We start from the raw sequence: 17,858 nt of genomic DNA, 5'->3' as shown, positions 1-17,858 counted from the left end.
TGAGATCACCAAGGATGCTGTAGTATGTCTCTAGAGGCTTGGATATACTACTTTCTGCTACTTTGTGTAGAAGCAATTCTACTTCCTCACAATGATCAGAGTCCATTACCATTGCCAATAGGGTAACATTCTTGTGTGCAAGTCTACTGGCATGAGGAACTCAAAATGCCAGGTAGAAGTCATAATTTTGAAACTCTAGATCTGCCAAATGTAAAATTGCAAGGGCAAGAGGCACACATTCTCTAAATGGTTCACTGGGAGTGATGGTGAGAGGGGTTACTTCTGCTTCCATCCCATCATTTCTGGACTCACATAATCTAAGTATCAGAGACTCAGGACAAAACGGCCATTAGCTAAAAAGTATATACCATATCAGAAATCAATTCTCCAAACCGGCAAGGTATTATTTGCAAGTTGGAGCCTCAGGCATGCCTTTGAGTGGTCATTGCAGCATTATATTAGGCCGTCAGGCTTTGAGTCATATAGAAAATAGTAAGGCTAATTATCCTTTGGGCCATGCTCAATGTTATGATCATTTTTCTGCAAAATGTGTCCTTTTATCTGAAGAAATATCATACAAGATAAAGTGTCAGTAAATCTGACACACTGTAAGCCTTTAAATACTGACCAAGACACTAAGGGCAGGAAAGGAAAACACATACCAACACATGTGTTCATTACTGCCCATTCCAGGGTGGATGAAATCTGATGTAATCATCTTGCTATCAAGTAGTTGAGTTGAAGTAGCACTTCAAGAGTTGAGCATCAAACACTTTTTCTGACAAGTCAGACATTTAACAGCAATAGTGGCTATTTCAGACTTGTTAGAATAAGCCCATACTATAGACTCATTTATAGCTAACATCTCTTTTACCATGATTAGTCCATTTATGGGTCTACTTTGTGAGCACTGGCACAGATAAGTACAGAGGGTAGTTGACATACTGGATGAATCATCCTGCCCACAAGCTTATTAATGCCTCCTATGCAAAGTATTCTCTAGTTGACATTAATGTGGGCTACAAAAATCTACACACCATGAGTCCATCCATATGTCTTTCTCTAGATTTCCTCTTCAGTCTTGCTCTTTCCAAGCTACTGATCAATTGGCCCAGCTGGTCAGGAATCTGGGTATGTCCTTACAACAGGCCACTTCTTTCTTTATGTGAGAGAGAAGAGTAGACGCACTACAAAAACTCGGACCACTGGGACGATTTTTTTCTTGCCACTGTCTTTCAGGATTCCTTATGCAGAGGACCAGCAAGATCCTCTTGGACTCTACCATGACATAGAGCAGGAAAGTTTAAGTATCATTGATCAAGCCTGGAATGGATATTAATTACTGTCTTCCCTAGCTGTAAATATATCCATCCCATTAAAAACTCCAAGTTTAGGAAATGACCACATAATGAACCCATGTTTTCTCTGGAATTGGACAAGAACTCCATTTATCACTTGGCATTCCTCTATAATAGGTGGTCACAGTGGGATTTGGGGTCCTTGATCTCATTATAGGTTGAACTTATAACTGACAACTTTCACAAATTCTGGGTATTCTACCACCCCCAATGTATACAGATTCTTTTGGGGAAAGATTGGGTGAATTGCTATAGCATAGCAGGATCCTTCCTCAAATTCACTTGTATCTTCTTCAGTCAAGCTCAGGTCTCGAAACTGGATGAGGAATAATAGTATTTCACCAAGGTGGCTAATATCAGTTCATCTGCCCTTAATCTTTTTTTGATTATATATATTAAGCTATACTTTTTTGATTGTCCATTTTCCTGGTTCTTGAGAATACCATGGTAAATGAGCCATAAACATAGATCCTTGTGGGTCAGCGCCCCCAGGTTTCTATTCCAACCTTACTACCCATAATGCTAAATATACTCAACTCTGTGTCTGATGATTAAATGCTACCACCTAACCTCTGCCTTTCTGTAATCATATCATCCCCAAAACAGCAGGTGCAATTTCACAACATTTCTGCTTATTAATATTGGTCTCCAGTGGATAGCCATCACTCCACCACTGAGCTTCCATTTCCTAGTTGCTTGCAGACTTTAGAGTATAGACTTTCCAAGGCTATGAATTTATCATTCTTTGTAGCTCTGTAGGATTCACCATTGAGTTCTAGGCTTGAACCTCAGTGTGGGGCTCACTCTCTGGCTCTAGCTGAGAAGACCCTCTGTTAGTGCTGCCATGGAAGAAACTTTCTTTGCTTTCTTTCTTTCTTTCTTTCTTTCTTTCTTTCTTAGAGACAGTGAGACAGAGCATAGTAGGGGAGGAACAGAGAGAGAGGGAGACACAGAATCCGAAGCAGGATCCAGGCTCTGAGCTGTCAGTACAGAGCCCGACATGGGGCTAGAACTCATGAACCTCAAGATCGTGACCTGAGCTGAAGTCAGACACTTAACCGGCTGAGCCACCCAGGTTCCCCAGAAATTTTACTTTCATATTACGAATTGGTCATTGACTTACCTGAACTTATCACTCTCTTTTTTTAGCTCATCAGTGACATCTGGCAAAAAAAGCAATCAATTCCACAATTTTAAAAATAACCATTACTCTTACATTACTTGAATGCTAGAGATATTGCACAAGCCAACACACCATCTCCCACCTTCAACCCATTCTGGTTTACCAGAAAGGAAGGTTTCAGTAAATGTAAGGCAGTTTTATACCAGAATTACCATCCATCCAATTTTCACCAGTATTGCATCTCTGTTGCCATCTGATTAAGGGTGACCTCACTGCAGAATTCCCTTCTGCCCATTTCTTTTTTAAACCAGCTCTGTTAACAACTATGCTATACTGTATTCTCCAAAATCATATTCTGAGACAAGGTTTGTAAGTTTGGAGTTATTAGAAATAAATAACTAAAAAAATGGCATAAAAGTGGGGTAATAAGACTTGAAAAGGGTGATGGTCAAGCAAGGGTATGCTATCAAGAAAATTCTTTTTTTTTCAATATATGAAGTTTATTGTCAAATTGGTTTCCATACAATGCCCAGTGCTCATCCCAAAAGGTGCCCTCCTCAATACTCATCACCCACCCTACCTGCCCTCCCACCCCCCATCAACACTCAGTTCTCAGTTTTTAAGAGTCTCTTATGCTTTGGCTCTCTCCCACTCTAACCTCCTTTTTTTTTTCCTTCCCCTCTCCCATGGGTTTCTGTTAAGTCTCTCAGGATCCACATAAGAGTGAAAACATACGGTATCTGTCTTTCTCTGTATGGCTTATTTCACTTAGCATAACACTCTCCAGTTCCATCCATGTTGTTACAAAGGGCCATATTTCATTCTTTCTCATTGCCACGTAGTACTCTATTGTGTATATACACCACAATTTCTTTATCCATTAATCAGTTGATGGACATTTGGGACCTTATGAAGATAAAAAGCTTCTGCACAGCAAAAGAAAATTCTTATAAATATCAAATTAGTTTTCCATTCCTATATAACAAATTGCTACAATTTAATGACTTAAAAAAGTCCACTTATTAGCTCAAACTTCTGCAAGTCAGAAACCCAGGCAACTCAACTATATTCTCTGCTTAGGGGGTTACATGGTGAAAATCAAAATTACAGGCAGGTAGAGCTCATGTGGAGATTCATGAGAAGGACCTGCTTCAAAGTGTATTTAGGTTGTTGGTATAATATAGTTTCTTGCAAGTGTAGACGCCGTTCATTTCCTTGTTGGCTGTTGGCCAGGGGGCACTCACAGCTCCTAAAGGCTATTGTGCACCTTTGCACATGGCCTCTTCTATCTTCAGTGTTAGCAATGACCCTTTGAACCCTTCAAGTACTTCATATCTCTGACTTTCCCTTCTGCTACCAACTGGAGAAAATTCTCTGCTCTCAAAAAGGACTTGTGAGATCAGGTTAGGCTAATATGCTGTATAGGAACCTAGTTCCTATGTGATTTTGAGGCTGGTTGATAAAAAGCTGCTCTATAATGTAAGGTATTTGTCTCTCATTTGGTTTATGTAGTCTTGTTATTCACTGTAACACATTCTAGTTCCTTGACCATCTGCGATGGAATGTCTATGTCTACGTTCAATCAAAACTCAAATTAAACCTGACATACACATAGAGTAGTTGGAGTTAATATTTCTCTCTAATAAGGTCAACTGATTAGGAAACTTAATTAAATCTTGAAAATCCCTTTTTCCACGTAACATAACAAAGTCACAAACATAACACTATGAGGCAGAGATCATGGAAGACAGCTTAGAATTCTGTCTACCACAGTCTGCCATAGATTGCCATCAATAAATATTTGCATCAATTAATTTATCTATAAAATAAAGCTAATAATACCACATAATCACTGGATTGTTGTAAAGATTAGAATAAAAAATCTATTTAAAATTACTTATTGTAATAGTTGGCACATAGTAAGCTATAACAATTCACTTATGTAGTGAGCGTATTAGATTCTGAAAGATGGACTTCAAAGGACCAGGCCTCCTAATATTCATGCCATGTGTAATTCCTTTCCCAGGAATCTGGACTGACTCTTATGACTAACTTGTAAATAAGTAATATGTGATAGAAATAATACTGTCTGACTTCTGATGCTAGGACATAAGAACTCCTTTTTTTTTTTAAGTTTATTTATTTTGAGAAAGAGACAGATTGCAAGCAGGAGAAGGATAGAGAAAGGCAGAGAGAGAGAATACCAAGCAGGTTCAGCACTGTCAGTGCATAGACCGATTCAGGGCTCAAACTCACCAACCATGACATCATGATCTGAGCCAAAATCAAGAGTCAGATGCTTAACTGACTGAGCCACCCAGGTTCTTTTTATTTTTGTCTCTTAGAATTCAGGCTCCAAGGAAAGCCAGCTCCCTCGGACTTCCATGTTCTGTGGAAGCTCAAGTTATTCATGTGAGGAAGGAGCATGGAAAGAAAGATATCTGGTCAGTCCTAAGGTGTCCCACCTCAGGCAAATGATACACCTGTTATTGAAGTACACATCCTGTATATCCATCCTTCAATGTTACAACTGAATCTTTAGCAGAGTCTAGACCCTTCCAATATCTAACTGCAGTCTCATGGGAGACTCACAGAATCAGTAATGGTAATAATAAATTGTTGCTTAAAACCATTAAGTTTGCCATGGTTTTTTATGTGGCAATAGATAACCAAAACAGAGTTTTAAGCAAGTTACTGAATTAAGTTCTTATTGTAAGATTTCCTTGTAGTTACAATTTGAGTTCTATCTTTTCCTGATTCCTACATGGTTTTGAAGCTGGTCAATATAAAGGTTTTCAGTCTCTCATTTGGTTTATGTAGCCTTATTATTCACTGGAACATACTCCCGTTCTTTGACCATCTGTAATGAATGTCTGTGTCTATATACAGTCAAAATTCAAATGAAATCTGACATACACACAGTGGTTGGAGTTAATTTGTCCTCCCTTGGCTCCCACTTATTACAGAAAGACCTGTTCATTTAAGTGTTTTCAAGCTACACGTTTCTGTAGTTGGAAGTTATTACATGTTGATAGTTATCTTCACTGACATTCACTAGACTTGATATGCCGGGGAATTTTAAATGGAACTGAGAAACAAAGGCAATACAGTTATGCAGACACTGGAATGTGAAATAACACTCCAGTGACTTAAAGAAATGGGATCAACGTAGCCCTAATAAAATATGAAGGCTTTCCAGTCCCAGATCCTATTATCTCCAGTGATACTCTAGTTGTCTGTCTTTTAAAAGTGCAGATGCAATCCAGTTAGAAAAATGTCACAGCTCTCCTGCAACAACAGCATGCTCAACACTCACAGCAATAAAGATTTTCCCCATCAGTGAGCATTGTTGTCTTTGGTCCCTGGCACTGAAAATTTTCCCCCAAAATCTCACAATCAGTTTGTTTGACAAGTGGGCTGATCTCAGCCACAATAGCAGCAAATATCTTCTTTCACTTTGGTAAGTTGCCAAAATTAAATGAAGGAAATGATCCAAGAAGAGCAATAAACAACAGAGCCCGGTTGCTAGTTGAGTAGCCTCGCTTGGCATCTATGTCCAAGCAGAGTGCCTACATGTACTATTGTCAAGGGCTTATTGATGATAAATGGCAGAGAGGTCATTATTTCCCTGAACCCAATTGCAAAACCTCCTCATTCTTATAAGCACAGTCATGCCTGAAAGACATTTAAGGATATTTGTGACTGTCTAGAAGCATGAAGACAGCAGTGCCAAGCTTAATGGGCAGAAATGTGCACGGAAAGAAATAGCAAAATTACCCAAAAACCCAAGACTTCAAAATGTATGACAGTGAAATAAGAGAAGTTAGATTCATAGAAGTGTAAGACCCCCAAATTAAGAGGATATTGTTTAATAGGTTCCTTTATAGCAAAACTGTTAGCTGCACAAAGATTGTGCATCTAGCTAAGTTAGAGATCCATATTTCTCCTAATAAGGGACTCTTTTTTTGCCTTGATTGCTTTCCCATTAAATCACATTCTATAAGTCGTTAATAAATACAGCCATGGTGTATGTGCCTATTTGGAGGAGCTAGCGGGAATAGATCAACAAATAATCACAGAACTAGAAGAGAATCTAGAATTTTACTAGTTCAATTCTATCATTTTACCTTTCCCTCCATGATACCAGCCCAGAGATTGAGTTAACTGAAGCACACACAGCTCATTTGTGACAGTCGGGACTTGAAGAGAAGTTTTTGCCTCTGGGTCCTTTGGTCATCCCATTGCTTTTCCTTGATGCTGGATATATCTATATCACATGCATATGCTTTCTCTTAACTTTAATTTCTCTATAACTTTTGGTTATATTATTCTTTATGTAGCCAAGGTCCTAGCATTGATGTGATGAGAGAGAAAGAGGAGGAAGAAGGGCTCCTGTTCTACATTTACTGGGTTTTAAGGAAAATGGTGCAAGCAACGAGTTTATGAATAAGAGAAAACTGCTAATGTTCCAATAAGGACATTCTATAGAATGTTAGAGATTGTTGACAAGGTATCTTACCGAATCTTGAAGTTAAAAGAGTATTAGTCTATTCCCTACTTTTTAAAAAAATATTTATTTCTTTTTGAGAGAGTATGAGAGGGGGAGGGGCAAAGAGAGAGGGAGACACAGAATCTGAAGCAGGTTCTAGGCTCCAAGCTGTCAGCACAGAGCCAATGTGGGGCTCCAACTCACGAACAGTGAGATCATGACCTGAGCGAGAGTCAGATGCTTAACTGACTGAGCCACCCAGGCACCCTTAGTCTATTCTGTTTTGAGGAACAAAGCCAATACTTGTAAATATAGCCAAAAGGGGCTTTTACAATCAGACCACAACTTTACCTCTAGACTTCATTTTAAAGCTCTCCCTGCCTTTCTTCCCGAAGACTGTATGTTCTAGCCATATGTAATTTTTTCCTATTCCCTGTTGGTTCATCCTTTATTCTTCCTAACTTAATACTTTGGGCTTTTTTGTTTTTTGTTTTTGTTTTTTGGGTTTGTTTTGTTTTGCTTTGTTGTTTTTCAACACAGCAATGTTCTCAGCTAAATGTTTGCTTTCCTAGACTGTCTTGTTGCTAACAGAGGTGGTGGGGTAGAAGGAAGATGAAAGGGAATGTGTGACTTTAGCTAAAATCATAGGAGAAGGGAAGAAGGTTCTAGCAAAGCTCTATCTTTCCAGGTAAAATAGGATGGCTGGTGTCACCACTTTGTCTTTTCTCTTCCTTTTGACTGAAGTTTGTGTGTGATATTTGGAGCTCTAGCAGCCTCCCTGCCACCGTAAAGGAAAGACATACCTAATTCCCTGAACCATATCCAGCAAAGACCTATTGAGAGTTTTCTTCCTATGTAATAAAACAAAACAACAACAACAAAAAACCTACTGTCATTGAGTGTTCTGTTACTTGCAATGGATAACATTTGTAACTGATACATTCTTCCACAGTGCCATTATTTTCCCATGCCTTTTCATATACTGACACTTTTGAAATGTTTCCTCTTTTTATTGAAATGCGTTATTTTACCTTTAAGAAAGTGATTAACTATAGCGTTTCCCGTTTAATCCTTCTTCAATCCTCCATGAGTTGTTAATTCCAAACCTTTATGTGTCCTCATAGCTGTTTGTACTCACATTCATTAGGTATTTCTAATATGTTTATGATAATTTTGTATATAATCTATACAGTTTCCATAGACTCCATAGGGGTTGTATTAACATTAATATTCATTTGTTATTTCAGTTCTCTCACATTTATGATACTGCAAAGCAGGAAGTTTCCATAAGCACACCACACTCACTTCTCAAGTATTGTGGACATCACATGTAGGCAAAGATGAGTCTTTGACTCTGGATTATACTGTTGTTGCAGTCTCAGGCCTCTCCTGGTAGAATCTTCTGTTCATCAGGCCTTTGTTGGATCTAATAAGTATTTTAGCTCTCTGCTCTACCCGCCACAAAAGCTCCTTCTTCCTGGGAAAATGAAGTTCTGATCTGGGTACCGAATCTAGGGCAGCCCTGAATGGCATCTGGCATATGTGGGTCCTCGAACAATGTTTCATGAATCAATGAGACCAAGGAAGGCTAAATGACAATGTGCAAAGCTGTTTGGCTAGTTAATGGTGGAGCTAGAAGTTTCTTAAGCCCACACTCCTTCCTCCAGATGACCTTAAGGAAAACTTGGAGCATAATGAAAGCCGAACGGATAACACTGTTAGCAGTAGCTTCGATTCTCCAGGAAAATCTCTTTTTTGCAGTTAAATCTAGGATGTATAACTTAACAAACAGGAAGCCATCATATCCCACAGATGATCTGTGCTCTGCCTCACACTGCTTGGCATGCCATGTGCCTTGAAAGCCCATGGATAATCCAAAAAAAAGCACAGTGGAGGACAGCTCTGCTTCTGTTAGAGAATTTACAAGGTCCCAGTAGAGTTCGTGTTCTACTAGTCATATGGGGAAAAATCAAATAAATAAGCATGGTCAGATGAGTGCATGTGACTCAGTCACTCACTTTCATATTCATCTATACACATGCACACACCACACCTACATATCACTTCGTTTAGATGTATGTCAGCAAACTCAGAAGATAGGGCAAAGGGAACTGACAGAAGCAAAAAGACAGTAATCAATACTTGAGTTGCCCTGGCAACTGGTGGAGGGGAAGAAAAGCTACTGCCAAGTGATTCTTATAACAATAGTCTTCCAGGAGAATCCTGCTGTAGCACTGTGAACCATCTGGCTTAAAAAATAGGGGAGAGTAGTAGTGCCAGGGCATCACATTATTTTATTCCTGCTTCACCCTACCCCCCAAACCCAGACTTCTGACAGAAACTAGTACTGATTCAGCTAAAAAAAAAAAAAAAAAAAAAAAAAAAAAAAAAGATAAAAAAAACTACATAGGATGTATTCAGGTGAGGGAGACAGGAATTTTTTCTCTTTCTCTTTTCATTATCTGAAGTTTTAAAATAAGTCTTGTATTATCCTGCTCAGGCTGCCATAATAAAATACCACCAACTGTGTGGATTAAACAACAGAGATTTACTTTCTCATAGTTCTGGAGGCTAGAAAACCCAGCTTCAAACGGTCGGCAGATTTGGCTCCTAGAGAGAACTCTTCTCCTGGTTTTCAGATAACTGTCTTATTGCTACTTCCTACCATGGCCTTCCCTCTGTGGCATGTGGAGAGAGAGGGAGAGAGAGGGAAAGAAATCTCTTTCTATTATAAAATAAACAACGATGTCAGATTAGGGCTCCACCCATAGGGCCATATTTAACCTTAATTACCTCCTAAAGGCCCCTTCTCCAAATACAATCACATAGAGGGTTAGAGTTTTAACATAGAAATTTTAGGTGAGAATTCATTTCATATCTTAAAGTTTGTACCTTTCTCACATGAAAAATACATTAATTTTACCTCAACAGCCCAAAAAAGTCAACTCACTTCAGCATCAAGTCTAAATTCTAAAGTCCAAGGGGCGCCTGGGTGGCTCAGTCAGTTGAGCATCTGACTTCGGCTCAGGTCATGATCTCACAGCTCGTGAGTTTGAGCCCCGTGTCAGGCTCTGTGCTGACAACTCAGCCTGGAACCTGCTTCGGATTCTGTGTCTCCCTCTCTCTCTGTCCCTAACCCACTCACATTCTGTCTCTGTCTCTCTCAAAAATAAATAAACATTTAAAAAGATTACTTTAGAAATTCTAAGGTCCAAACTCCCATCTAAATATCATCTAAGTCAGGTATGAATGAGACTCAAGGTATGATTCATCCTGAGGCAAAATTTGTTGTCAGCTCTGAATCTGTGAAAGCAAAGTATGTACTTCCAAGTTACCATGGTAGGAGAGGCATAGGTGGGACATTCTCATTCTAAGAAGGAGAAACTGGAAAGAAGAAAGGATGACAGGCCCCACCCTAGTCCAAAACGTGGGAGTGCAAATTCCATTCAATCTTAAATCTCAAAAATAATCCCCTTTTGTTTAATGCCCTGCCTTCCAGGCCTACTGGGCTGCAGTGTCACCCCCTGACTCTTTAGGGCATCCTTCTTCCTTTGTTGCTGGAGTCCCATCCTACCCATGCAGGGGGGCTTGTTTATGCAGTTACCAGTGAAGGCCTCCTTGTCCAATGAAAAGTAGGCACAAATAGTCTTGCCCCTGGGACTATCGCGGGAATGGCATCTCTCATGATCTCTGAGCTGAATCTCGGGTCAATCTTCCTTTTTCTCAAAGTTTAACACATATGTTCACAGCTTTCCTTCAATCCCTCCTATTTTCTGTTTCTGTCTGGTGTTTCTGCTGGCATAATGCCATCTCTGATCCTGCGTTCTACTGAGATGGGTGGTTAAAATCATGCTTTATACTTGTAGAGGCCACTTTTAGACAACAGTCTTGCGCGATGGAGACCTGAATATGGTAAAAGGACCCACTGTAACAACCGCTGCGCTGAATACAAACAGGCTCATAAGCTGACCCACCTCATAATATCCATAAACCCTAGCTGACAAATGGTCTACTTACAACCAGGCCCAGGTACCAAAAAAGGAAAATCCCATATGTTCCCATACCTTTTCCCGCTAGACACAGCCCCCCACCCCTGCCACATGGCATACCGTCTCTCCTTTGGTGTCCTGCCTGCCATTCCCTTGTAGTGTATTCAGTAAACTTCTATCTCCATTGTTCTACCTTGGGTGAATTCCTTCACCCAGTTGGGTCACCCCACACTCAAACTAATCGCTTTATCAACTGGTTTTTGGTCACACCCTTCGTGTTCTTTTCAGAACCAACTTTCTCATTTTTTGCAATATACACAGGCTGAGAATTTTCCATATTTTCAAGTTCTTGTTACTTTTTGCTTAACAATCTGTTCTTTATTTCATCTCTTTCTCTCCTTGTGCATTTTACTATATAAACAGTCAAGATGAAGCAAGCCACTTCTTCAATACTTGGCTTAGAAATCTCCTCCACTAAATATCTAATTTCATAACTGGTAAGATCTACTTTTGACAAACATTTGAATATCCACACAATTCCACCAAGTTCTTTGTCATTTTATAATGATTGCTTTTCTTCCAGTTTCTAATAACCTATTTCTCCTTCCCATCTAAGATCTCACCAGAATGGTCTTTAATGTCCATATTTTGACCAACAATCTGTTCATGATTCATGTCTTCTGTAAGAAGATGGAAACCTTCTCTCCAGCTTTCCTCTGCTTTGTTTTTTGAGCTACCACCAAAATTACCTTTAGCATCAAGATTTCTATCAACAGTCCCTTCTCCTCAATCTTGGCTTGTTCTAGCATGCACCTCAAAACCCATTACTCAGGAGAACCTGGGTGGCCCAGTAGCTTAAGTGTCTGACTTCGGCTCAGGTCATGATCTCATGGTTTGTGAGTTTGAGCCCTACGTCGGACTCTGTGCTGACAGCTCAGAGCCTGGAAACTGTTTTGGATTCTGTCTGTCTGTCTCTCTCTCTCTCTCACTCTCTCTCTCTCTCTGTCCCTCCTCTGCTGGTGCTGTCTCTCTCTCAAAAATAAACATTAAAAATATTAAACCCCTCCCCCCGCCGCAAAAAAGAAAAATTACTCAGTTCCAAAGGAACTTCCTTATTTTTAGGTATTTATAATGGTAGGACTCCATATCTCAGTCCCCAGATCTGTATTAGTCAGCTTTGGCTGTCATAACAAATACCATAAATGGGGTGGCTTAAATGATAGAAATATGTTTTTCACACTTTTGGAGGCTGGAAGTCTCAGATCAAGGTCCAGCTAGGTTGCTCTCTGGGGAAAGATCTCTCCCTGGCTTGCAGCTAGCCTCCTTAATGCTGTTTCCTCACATGGCCCTTCCTCTGTTGCAGGCCTCTTTTCTACCCTTCTACTCTTCTTATAAGACTACCAGTCCTATTGGATTAGGGCCCTATTCTAATGACCTCATTTAACTTCAATTACCTCTTGAAGGCCCTTTTTCCAAGTACAGTCACATTGGGAGTTAAGGCTTCAATATATGATTGGGAGAGGAGGGGACATAATTCAGTTCCTAGGGAGACTGTTCACAACATACAACTTTTTCTAAAACACAACTTGATGAAAAGGAAACAAATATTTCTGGGGTTTAGTAAATGGACATGAACAGATATGAATGGATAACTTGATTTACTTTTATTATAATAAATTATTCCAGGTGTTAACCAACTATTCTAGCTAGTCAAGGTATTTTAATTAGGTGCCATTATTAGCCACAATGAGGTACAAACCTATAGTTCAACTGGTAGCTAAAATAATTTCTTCTAACTATAAAAGAAGTATGATGCAAATTTCTTTACAGGAATGAAGAAAATATAAACTAGGAAATGCAACTGAAATTTACTTTGAAATTATGGGTAATTACCCAGAGTTTAGAGATAATTAAACCTAAAAAACATGTGCCCTCTTACCTCTTGGGCCATCTTTCTAGACTAATTATACACTTTTGTTCTTCTATGGAGAAGGCAGCTGAGTTGGTTACTTTATTCTCCAACTCATATATGTTATAATTCTCTTTACAGACTAATGACAAGAGTTTTGTGATTGATTTTGCAAAAAAAAAAAAAAATAGATTTAAACATGTAGGGTGTGAGGATTAATATATCCACTGTAACAAAGTCTATGTTGTATTTTTCTTCAAATGTAACATGTAGTAATAGTTTTCTTCTAACAAGTGTACCTACATTTACAACATGCCTTCAGCATGTACTTCAGTGACTTCTCTTAAAAAATGGTGGGCAAAACTGCTTAACATATCCACATGAACTTGGGCTCTACATTGCTGTCTAACCATATCTTAAACCATATTCATTCTATGCTCTCTGATATTGGCATTATCATAATGGGCCCAAATGGGAACAATGTGACAACTCTTAAAACAAGATAATTCAATGATGGCTCAGTAGAAAAACTATATACAAATATGTAAGATAGATTGAAACCACACCCAAAAAGTGCTACCATACTTAGGACCAAAAAAGATTGTGGAATAGCAATGGCTATGGAACCTGGGAAGAAAGATCCCTTTGGAGAAGACTTGAAAGAAAAAGTGGTCTTTAGTGGAAGGACATTGCCTGACGCACCCCCATAGAAAGGGCCAGAGAAAAAACTATCCTAACTTCTTTATTCTTCCCTCAACTTTTAAAAAAGAAAAATCAGAGCTCTGCAGTGGCCAAATCTAACTATGAGCCAAAGTTAAGGGAATCCATTGTTATAACCTATACCAGTCATCTACTGGGGCAGAAAGCTGGATGGTGAAGAGTATTTTGGAGGGACAATAGCAATATCCAACAAATGGGGTATGATTATGTTGTGTTTGTGATTCTCTCTCCTCACTAAGGGTGTTAGCATATACCATTCCTTCTCCTTGAGCAATCCTTCTATTCACTTTGCTAATTATTATTTATTCTTTGGATGTTAGTTTAGAAAGTGATTTCTTTAGTTAAGCCTTTTTTAGCTCTTTATTAGTCAGGATATTTCAGGTGATACTGTGATAATAAATAACACTAAAATCCCAATGGCTTCATGCAATGAGGTTATTTCTTACTAGCAAGGCCAACTTCATGAGCCTGCAACATTGGCAGTGACACAGGACCTCATGCTCAAGAAGGGCCAATGTCTGGTTTAACTGCTTTAGTTATCTTGGTATTCTTAATGATTGTTTTTAAATTGTGGTAAAATATACATAACATGAATTTTTGCCATTTTTAAATGTACAATTCAACGGCATTCATTCAGTACATTCACATTTGCGCCAGGCCCTACACACTGTATAGCCAGTTCTGTTCACTAATGGCATATGTCCATCATGGGAATCTGCTCCAACTAGTCACTGAGTCATCCAGGCCTATGGGATCTTCAGAATCTTGTAACTTCAATCCCAGAAACACATGGTCCCTCCAATGCCTCAGCAGGAGGAGAACAGTCCAATAGTTAGGCACACCTGTTCTTCTATTCTGCCTTACAAAGATACGTAGTTGGAAAAGAAGAGTATTTTAACAGTCTTTTCAGATAACAATGAATAGTCTTTTTGATAACATATCAAACTTGACAAGTGGAATTTTCTGAAATTAAGTTGCAACGTAAAATTTGTAGCCATATCACTGAACTTTTAAAACTCTGTTACATTAAAATCCATTAGTCTATCATGCACTTTGAATAGATCCTTTGTCTATGTAAAATTTTAAATATCATGCTATGGCCATTTGGAAAATATTGACTCACTGAGTTATGCAGATCTTCTAATTGCAGCCTCATTTTGTTACAGATCAAAAATCATATATACTAATATCATTGCCAGTATCACTAGAAAAGCCTTTAAGGTATTAGAAGGTTGTCAACTGCATGGTAGCCTGGGCAAGTTTTCAAAAATTCTAATTTTTTCTTGAAAGCTCAAATGTTTTCATTAATAATACTCTCATATTTACTTGAAGTGTTAGGCTCACTTCTTTCATTTTTGAAAAAAAAATCTGTTGAATGTTCAAATAGGCAGTAGTTATTTTAAGTCAGTATATTCTATTTTAAAAAGTGGTTACTTCAGTCCCACACATGGTTGATCTTGGAACTCCCATTCATATGTTGATATAAAGCCGAAGTGCTTCGTGGGTACTTCCTATCCACTGCATCACACATAACAAGATGCGTACTCAGGGTTTGAGATTTAACAGAGTTAATACTTTTTACTGCATCATCAAATACTCTTATTATTATTTTTTTTAATGAGAATTGTGTGATGGTGAATATCATGGGCTGAATTCAGCTCCCCACCACAAATGCAAGTGTTGAATTCCTAAACAGTAGTACCTCAAAATGTGACTGTATTTGGAGATAGAGTCTTTGAAGAGGTAAATAAGGTAAAAGGAGGAAATTAGAGTGGGCCTTAATCCAATACAACCTGTGTCCTTGTAAGTGGAGGATACTAGGATACAGAGGGAGGACCATATAGAGACACAAGAAAAAGTCAGCTACCCACGAGCCATGGAGAGAGGGATCAGAAGAAACTAACTGCCCATATTTAGACCTTGGATTTCTAGTTCTCAGAACGGTGAGGAAATAAATTTTTGTTTTTAACTCACTTAGTCTGTGATATTTTGCTACGGTAATCCTAAGAACTAATACAAAAGCTACAGTGAAGAATACAATGACTTTTTATACAGTTTGATGCTACTAATTTGATTTGTGCTACAGGGGTAACAGACCTACCTCTACTTTTGCATTCTCATTGTAAGTATAGACTCAATGAAAAAGACAAATAGCATTTTAATATTATAATAAAAATAGTGTTGACCTCACAGTCTCTCTGAAAGTGTCTCAAGGACACCCCAGGTAGAACCACTAGGTTATCCATATTATACATTTTTTTTTATATTATTATTATTGTTGTCTGGTCCCTCTAGCAGCCCACTAACTCCATCTTTTCTAAAATGTCTGATGATTCGCATAAATCTGGAAAGATCTCAAGCTATCTATTTCTGCTAGAATTTTTCAGAATCTGTATGAAACATGATCTCTTGAAAATAATTAACATCACATATAAGTCTCCTTTTGTATGATTGTATCTCCAAATGAAAAAAAATGTTTTGAATATAACTTTAACACTCTGCCATTTTTTTTCTTAATTTAATTAGAAAGAGTGGGTAGGACTGGAGCAACATTATTCCATAACTAATTATATTTATTTTGTTGCCAACTCATACATTGCATCTACTCTGAAACTATTTACACATTGGCAACGTGTTAAGTTATATTAAATCTGTATTTTTAAGCCATTTTGGGGGAACATATTCTGTCTGCATCCAAAAGCTTTATCTGATCCAGGGGTATTCTAATGACAGTTTTGAAAATAAAAATTGTATTTTTTCTTATAATTTACTTCTTGTGTTTAATATGAACCTTAACAACTTGGATTGGCAGTTAGGAAAAAGAAATTAATACTCTTATGATAGTAATAAACAAGAAACCAGAATTGAAATGTTAATAAGGCTGAAACCTGCTCCCTGTTTTTCCTGGTAATTGCCCCTGAACCATCCTGTACTGAGGAAAACCAGTGTGTATATGGCACATTCATCAACACCTGTATGGAGAAATGTAGTTTCACTCATTTCATTGATGAGTGTCTTGTTTCCTGAGTATATTCAGTGACTTCTTGGGGGCGGGGGGGGTGTTCAACGAATGTACTGCATATTCCATAGCATAGCTGAGTTCCTTTAGAAGGAAGTTCTTTTGTGGGAGCATATGCCAGTATCATTTTTAGCTCAAGGACAATTTCTTCCATATAATGCCACATTCAGGCATTTGGTAAATGCTTAAGGTGGTGCAAGGATCTTCTCATAGGAAAATATTGACTCTATTTGCTCCCTAAGTATATGCTGCTTAAGTGGATTGACCTCCCCAGGTATAAAAAAAACTGGTCTACCGCCTACAGTTTAACACCACCAATAAAATTGCCTTGAATACGTAATATTTACTGTGACTTCAACCCTCAGCTTGTATAAAGGGTTTATATTAAAAAATGATCTCTTTGAATAATAGTCCTCTGACTTTTGCAAAGCTGCAGTCGAAGATAGTGCTACTGGCTTACCCATCATTTATACAAAAAAATCTCCTGCTAAGTTTTTGCTTGCTTGAGATTTTAGCAGAATAAATGTTTGTCTCTTCAGAGGAATTTTATGCTATTTACTTTGACATAAAGAGGTAAAATGATGCGGTATGATGTTGTGCTCCTCTTAGGTGGAGTTAAGTCCAAACTTACCATTCAACAGCCCTGTGACTGGTAGCTTCTAAACACATTTTTGTTGCCTTCCATTATGTTTCCAAGACTAATTAGCTTATTTTGCAAAATGTTTAGACTTTAAGCTCTTAGGGTATTTAGTCAAATGGAATAAATGCTTTTACAAGGAAAGTCACAATGCCATTCAACTTAATGTGGTAAAATAATTCAGTGGGTGCCAGGATATTCAAATCAATTCAATATTTAGGCAGCCCTTCAATTCAGCGTTGTGTCAGAAACTGGCAGTTGCAAAAGGAGTAGAAGCCATGGTGTTTTAGTGCCGTACATTTTTAAATTTTTCACAATCTTTATTTAGAAAGTCTCAAATGGTTGGGAAAATAAATATACATGTCTTCAAGGGGAAAAAATCATCTCTAATAGCACTAAATTCAAACACGGAAAACTTGAAAATCCCTGATGACAAGCTAGAACTAAAGACAGATATCAAATAAAGTGTGGAGCAGGTATAGTTTATGCCTGGGGAGCCAATCTAGCAAACTCACACTCCAGAGTAGGTTGAATATTGCCTCTAAGTCTCAGAGCAAGTATATTTGGTCAGAAAATAGTTTTGCATGCTGTTTGTATGTGTGTGTTTATGCATG

Source organism: Panthera leo, chromosome C2, assembly GCF_018350215.1.
Source record: "Panthera leo isolate Ple1 chromosome C2, P.leo_Ple1_pat1.1, whole genome shotgun sequence".
In the NCBI taxonomy this organism is placed as follows: domain Eukaryota; kingdom Metazoa; phylum Chordata; class Mammalia; order Carnivora; family Felidae; genus Panthera; species Panthera leo.
Note: the sequence above shows the minus strand (reverse complement) of the source record.